The following is an 8,229-nucleotide window of genomic DNA, read 5'->3' on the forward strand; positions in this document are numbered from 1 at the left end:
CATATTAAAATGTTGTTATCCCTGGTCTGTTCAATCCATTCTAATGCTATTAATATAGCATATAATTCAAATGTATATTCATTTAAGCTGTCAGATGTTCTTTTGTTGACTCCCATTTCATAACTAGGGACGAATACCGCAGATCCCGTTGCATCCGTTTGTAGATCCTTTGACCCATCTGTAAATATTTGAATACTGTCTTTTGTACTTATAATGCTTGTATTTATAATATTCACTGGTAATATCTATACTTCTTCTACTTCCTTTAATTTTTAAAAGCTCTAGATCAACCTTCGGGTTTTCCAGTAACCAAACTGGTTTATCAGGCCACACCACAGTCTCAGCAAATTCTTTATCATACGCTTCCATTTCCTTTGCTATTAAATCACCTGTCCATCCAAAACTTTCTTTCTTTCTCTTCTCCTTCTTCCAACATTTCTGTAATACCTTTTTTGTTGGATGGTTATCTCCATGTCCCCTTAGATTGATCCAATAGTTGGTTGTCAACTGCCTTCGTCGTAACCACAATGGCATTTCACCTGTTTCAACCTGAAGTGCACATACTGGGGAAGTTCTGATTGCCCCTAAGCATATTCTTAAAGCACGTGCTTGCACAATGTCCAATTCAGCTAACACAGATTTTGCTGCTGATCCATATACAATACACCCATAGTCTATCTTAGACCTTATTAGAGCTATATATATATATATATTTCAAAGTTGTAATACTTGCTCCCCATTCTAACCCTGTAAGACACCTCATCACATTTAGTACTTTTTTACATTTATTAACTGTGTACTTTATATGTTCTGTCCATGTTAGTTTTGTGTCAAAATCTATTCCCAAAAATCGAAAACACTCTACTTTTTCTAATATACTTCCATAAGTTTTCAACTTGCATTCCTTGCCCTTCTTTTTATTTGTAAAGACCATTACTTTTGTTTTCTCCACTGAGAACTTAAATCCCCACTTTGTTCCCCACTTTTCAACTTGCCCAATTCTTCTTGCATCTTCTTGATTATATATTCAACATTTCTACCTCTCTTCCATATTGCTCCATCGTCTGCAAATAAGGACCTCCCCATATCTACTGGAAAGATTAAGTAAATATCATTAATCATTATGGAGAATAAATTTGGACTAATTACACTCCCTTGTGGTGTTCCGTTTTCTACATTATATTGCTTTGATATATATGAACCTATCTTCACCTGTATATTCCTTCCATTTAAGAAATCCATGATCCAGTTAAACATTTTCCCTCCAACTCCCATCAAGTGCAATTTAATTAGAAGTCCCTCTTTCCATAGCATATCGTATGCCTTCTCTACATCAAAGAACACTGCTATTACTGTTTCTTTATTTATTTGAACTTTCCTTATTTCCTCTTCCAAATTTATCACAGGATCCATTGTGTATCTTCATTTTCTAAATCCACTTTGATATCCAGCCATTATATTTCTACTCTCTAAGAAATACATCATTCTTTCATTTATCATGCATTCCATTATTTTACATATACTGTATGTGATGTTAATGCTATAGTTCCCAGGTCTACTTGCATCTTTCCCAGGCTTCCTTATTGGAATAATTACTGCTTTTTCCAGCTTTGTGGCAATTTTCCCTCCTCCCACACTCTATTATACAACATCAGTAGTTTCTCCTGGCTTTCTGGACTTAAATGTTTTAACATACTGTAACATATTTCGTCTTTTCCCAGTGCAGTTTTCCCTGTCCTGTTCAATGCTCTTTGCAGTTCTCCCATGCTAAAAGGGACATCTTGTTTCCCATCACCATTATTTTTCTGTGGCAGCGGGGGCGTGGTCAAGCATCTCTCCGGAGAGAGAGAAAGCGGTAAGGGCGCTTACACCTGAGCTAAATGATGTCTAACACCTGTCTCTAATTTCAGTGAGCACGGGGAGAGCGGCATAAATAGAGACACAACGCAGATAGAAGAGAGAGAGAGCCTGGGCACCACAGACCCGAATGAAACAAAGAGTGTTATTATTACAAATGATGAGAGTTTATTTTGTGTAGCGGTGGGCGATTGGAGATTAACTTAGTGGATAACGCAAAGACTGTGAGATTGTAATTGTGCTACAGACGGAGAAAATAAATCCTTACCTGAACAAGGAAAGCTGCTTCTCGCCTCCTCCTTACATTTTCCTACATAACGCATCTTCATTCTCTACTTTTGTTCTTTCTCTACCTCTTCTTCCTTCTTCTGATAAATTATTAGAGCTGTTTATCTTAAAGGCTTTTGCCATCATCTCTACCTTTTCCTTATTTGTTACTGCAGTTTCATTTTCTTCAATCATAAATGGATAGCCCCATTCTCTCTTATCACCCCCCATCTTTTTAATCATACCCCATATTTCTTCAATCTGAGTCGTGTTTCCAATTGAATCACAATATGATTTCCAGAATGTCCTTTTTGTTTGTCTTATTGTCCTCTTTACTTCTGCCTGAGCTTGCTTATACTGATGTGTTGAAAATTATGTGTTCTTTTAACTATCCTAAATGCTTTATTCCTATTTTTTACTACTTCCTTACATTTGTCATCCCACCATGGTACTACTTTCTTTTTAATTCTTCCTTTACTCTTGGGAATGGACTCTGCTGCTGCCAATATTATACCTTGCTTTATTTTGTTGTCTAATGTTTCAATGTTCATTTCAATCTTAATTTGTTTTAAATATCTACTACTTTCCTCCTGAAATTTTCCCCAGTCTGCTTTCCCAAGATTCCATTTCTCACTTATGTTCTCTGTATTCCATGCTACCTCTATATTTATTTTACACCACAGTGGATAATGATCACTGCCTGTTGTTCCTTCTTGATACACTGACCAATCACATATTGCTGCAGTGTTGTTTGATACTAATGTAAGATCCAGTACTGATTCTTTCCCTGTATTAACATCTATTCTTGTGCATTCACCATTATTTAAGCACACTAAATTCTTCTCATCTAACATTTCTTCTACTATTTGACCATTATTGCCTATTCTATCACTCCCCCACAACATATTATGACTATCAAAATCCCCACACCACACTATGTTGCTACAATTTTGTCCCTCTATCTCATCAAATTTCCTTAACTCTTGTCTTTTACAAGGATTATAATAATTTACAATCACCAACTCATCCTTTTCAACCCACACCTTTACTACCACATATTCTTGCTCATTTCCTAAACCTAATACTTGGTACGGTATTCCTTTCTTTATAAATGTAGCACATCCTCCTCCTCCCCCTCTCTTCTATCATGCCTTACTGTCACATAATCATATAAAACAAAATCCAATTGAGGTTTTAACCAAGTCTCTTGAATGCAAAAAATCTCTGATTTTCCTCCCCTACTAACTACAAATTGTTTAAAATCTTGCCCATTAGCTATCAAACTTTTCGCATTCCACTGCAAGATTAGCATTATTAGTACTATCACCCTACATATGATATCTCCTGACTTGCTTGCATCTTAAGTTCTTCATTTACTTCCCCCTACTTCAATCCTATCATGTCCAAATGGTGTTCCACCACTTTCACAATCACCTGAATCCTTTCTGTTTCCCCAGTAAGATACACTGTGATTTCCTACACAATTACAACACTTTGGTTTCATTCCCTCACCACACTTCCCATAATCATGTTCCCCTCCACAATCTGGCACACCTTCTCTTCCCTTTGCACATTTTGGCTGCATGTCCAAACTCTTGGCAGTTATAACATCTCATTGGTTTTACTACATACTCTCTTACATTATACCTTACAAATCCAAAATATACCTCCTTAGGTGACTCTTTTTCCTCAGATTCAATCAATACAGACTCTGTCTCCTTTTTCTCTATTCCTTTTGTCATTCTTTTTACACTTTTTACTGTACCATTTCTCACTCTCAGGTTTTCCATTATTTCTCTACTATTAACATTTATGGGAATGCCATATATCACCCCTTTGCAACCATTAAACCTCTTTCCCCCAACTTTTACGACCTTTTGGACCTTAACTTTTCCAACATTTGTCATCTTTCTACCCTTCTCAATTTGATCTTCATTATTACATCCAATTAGCAAATTTCCATCTCCTAGAATCCTTGCATATTTCACTTCCCCTATATGTGCAAATGTGTGATAAAATTAATTATTATAATTAATTCCTCCCTCTCCTTCAAATCTAAAAACTATATTCAGTCCTTCCTTCCTTCTTTTTTCCCCCTCTTCACTTCCTTCACTTTCCGATTCTCCTATGCTAGATGTCTCTTTGGCTTTCTTTTCCAACTTTTCCCTTTCCCTTCCCCACGCTTTCCCACTCACTTACCCTCCTCTCATCTTCCTCACTACAAACCATGCTATTACTATTACTATCCGTCTCTTTCCCTGCCATTTTTCCCTAGGTTTGCAAGGAACCTTGTGATATTATTGTTCCGGACCTATACAGGCCGTTGGTTGATAATTCCACTCCAAGTTCCCCACAATACCCAAATTTAACTATATTCACAATACCTTAACTTCACCGTCCTTAGTCTTCCCTATTCAGTCATTATGATTTAATCTGCTTCTTCTTCTTCTTTCCGTTTTCAAGGTGTATACTGCCACCTACGCCATTCGCGTTTCACGCTGGAAGCAAAATGGCATACTTGACCACGGAATTTGTTAACGTTTGTTTCTCTTATAATTCTCGATTCGCGTAGAACTGTGTCGATAGTGTTAATTTATGACTTAAACAATCATGCGGTGATTGTTATGTAACGAAATGATTGTTTAAGCCACTGACGTCACAGAGCGGCGCGCGAGTGGCTGTTTGATCATCAGACTGCAGGTATCAATCATCGTGTAATCACATTCATGATCATCTCTCATCAATCACTCAAACTCTCTAAATGTAATAAATCCTCTGGTATAACCAACCTATTATTAACAGGACAAAACACCAGAGGCACTACAGTCACATGTGTATCACATGTATAATCACTTGTGCGATTGTGATTTTCAGTGTTTCATCAATAAACAATATTATACAGTGGGGTCCAAAGTCTGCACCATATTGAAAATCAATTTTCATTTTGTTTTGTCAGAAAAAGTTTGAACTAAATTAATTGCATTGCTAATTTGGTTTTTATCTTTCAGAAATAAAGTTGTATCGTCAGCCAATTGTAAATTTTTTATTTCTCTACCTAATAATGAGATACCGTAAGCATTAGGGTTCTGCACTATACTTCTTGACAATAGTTCCACTACTAACCAAAACAAAAATGGAGAAATTGGACAACCTTGCCTCACACCTTTACTGATAAAAAAAATCTTCTAGAGATATTGGATATAATTGAGCTATAAATGCCTTCATAAAACGTTTTAACAGTTTGAATGAATTTACTTCACCATACAAAACCAAATGCATTTAAACACTGTAACAAAAAATTGTGCTCAACTGTGTCGAATGCCTTATAAAAGTTCAGAAACTAAATAAGTGCATCAGAGTTGGCATAGTGATTATAATCTAAAATGTCCAGTACAAGCCTAATATTACAGCTAATATGATGTTTAGCCATAAAACCAGTTTGAGTTTCACTGATTATATTACATAAACCGCTTTTCAGTCTGTTTGCGTAAACTAAGGCTAAAATCTTATAGTCGACATTCAATGAAGTAATTGGTCTCCAATTATCAATTAGTAAACAGTTTTTATCCGGTTTTAGAATTAAACTAATGGCGCCTTGTTTCATGGTTGTACTCATTACCTTATTTTCTTCCCAATTAACACTTTTTACTGATTCACACAATTGACACAAGAAAGCAAAACATATATTCACAGAATCAACATTTAACCCCCATTATTCCTTTTCCCCCTCCCAATCCCCAACCCCACCCTGACCCTCAACAAATATCCCTGTGGTCACACTTGAGTATACACACACACAATAAATAAATAAATATATATATATATATATATATATATATATATCAACACATTTAAAACTACACTTCTCCCTCCACTGCACCTCCCCGAGAGCCCTCCAAAAAGGCCAAATAGCTGCCCCATTTTTTATTCAATAAATCTAATTTGCCTAGCCTTCTACATGACATTTCCTCGAATGCCGCTACCCTCCCTATCTTTATGCATCACTCTTGAAATGAGGGCACTCCAGCCAACTTCCATCCCCTAAGAATAAACTGTCTGCCGATCATAACACTGGCTAGGACCCGATTTTTTATGCATTTATCCCCTACATTAATGACCGCCCCATCGCCTAAAATACAGAGTCTGGGGCAAAATTTAATTTGAGTGCCCAATACGTCACACAAAACTCTGAACCCTCAACCAAAATTCTTGGATCTTAACACACCACCAAAAAACATGGGTTGTGTCCCCATCTTCTGATTGGCATCGCCAGCAGGTGGGTGTGTCTTTAAGACCAAGCCTATACAATCTAGAGGGGGTCCAATAGAATCGATGTAAAATCTTAAACTGCGTAAGGTGCACCCATGCATCTCTAGATGTACACTTGACGTTTTTTAGAATCCTAGCCCACACTCCCTCCTCCAATACCAAGTTTAAATCTTTCTCCCATAGTCTCTTGAGAGAAGTTGAAGCTCTGTCCCCCAGACTCTGAATTAGCAGGAAGTAATACACTGATGCCTTATGACCTTTCCAAAAGCAGTATTCACCACTCCCAGAGTATCTGCCACCTTAGGTGGGTGTATGCTACTCCCAAAAATAGTACAGATCAGCTGGCACAGCTGTAAATACCTGAAGAATTGAGACCTGGGAATCCCAAAATGTTGAACCATATTTTCAAAGGATCTCAACACTCTACTCTCATATAGGTCACTGAGTGTATTAACCTCCCTCACAATCCACTCTGTCCAGCAGAAAGGGGACTTATTAATACATAACTTTGGGTTCAGCAATATGCTCGAAGCAACATTTAAATAAATGTCTGAATTAAACACTCTGGACACTTTTGTCCATATTGCGTGCAAATGCGAAATATCAGGGTGTAACTTAACTTCTCTGGTTAGTTTGATAGAAAGGCTTTGCAATGGCGAAAAAGGGGCAAGAACGTCCTGTTCAATACCAAACCAGGGAGGGGCTCTCTTAGGTGGAAGCGACCAATGAGCCAAATGTCTGAGACCGAATGCATAATAATAAATCAAAATTATGGGTAGGCTCAGCCTACCTTTCTCAGTCGGCCTATGCAATTTACTGAAATGTAATCTGGGACGTTTACCATTCCAAATGAAGGACTTCGCTATGCTATCAAATTGCTTGCAATAAGAGAGGGAGACATCTATAGGGAGGGATTGTAGCAGGTAGTTGAATTTTGGAATACAATTCATTTTAATAATATTAACCTTCCCAATCATAGTTAAATGTAATGAAGCCCACCTGCCCACATTCCTCAAAAACCTTTTTATTAAACTGTCAAAATTAACTCTAACTAAATCACACAAATTTGCTGGGAATAAAATACCCAAATAGTTAATGCCCTGTTTGGGCCTCTGGAAGGCGCTCGGCTGAAAAGCCGTTACCAGGCAGTCAGCTGTCAGAGCCAGAGCTTTGGATTTAGACCAATTAATTCTGTATCCTGAGAACTTAGAAAAGGAATGAATAATTCTGTGGAGGCAAGGCATAGATCTAGTGGGTTCAGAGACAAATAATAAAATATCATCTGCGTGAAGCAAAAGCTTATGCGCCACACCTCCCGCCATCACCCCTGGAAAATCATCCTCCTTTCTTATCGTGGCTGCTAATGGTTCCAAGTTAAGACAGAACAATAATGGGGAAAGAGGGCAACCCTCCTGGGTGCCCCTATTCAGAGTAAAATAATCTGAAATTAATCCATTCGTTTGTACTGCCACTACAGGGTGTATAAAGTAACTTAATCCATCCAATAAAAGTATTCCCGAACCCGTATATTTCCAAAATCTTAAAAAGATAATCCCATTCCACCATATCAAACACCTTTTCGGCATCAAGTGAGATGGCAGCGACTGGAGTGTGATCATTTGCCACTGACCACATAATATTGATGAAACACCTAATGATATCAGAAGAGCTGCGGCCCCGAATAAACCCCACCTGATCTATATGTATAAGAGATTTCATAACTTAATCAGTTAGCCAGAATTTTTGACAATATTTTTACATCTAGCTGGATCAGGGAAATTGGACGGTAATTCTTACACTCGCTTGGATCTTTGTCCTTTTTAAGAATCAGACTGA

The sequence above is a fragment of the Myxocyprinus asiaticus genome, chromosome 27 (assembly GCF_019703515.2).
Source record: "Myxocyprinus asiaticus isolate MX2 ecotype Aquarium Trade chromosome 27, UBuf_Myxa_2, whole genome shotgun sequence".
In the NCBI taxonomy this organism is placed as follows: domain Eukaryota; kingdom Metazoa; phylum Chordata; class Actinopteri; order Cypriniformes; family Catostomidae; genus Myxocyprinus; species Myxocyprinus asiaticus.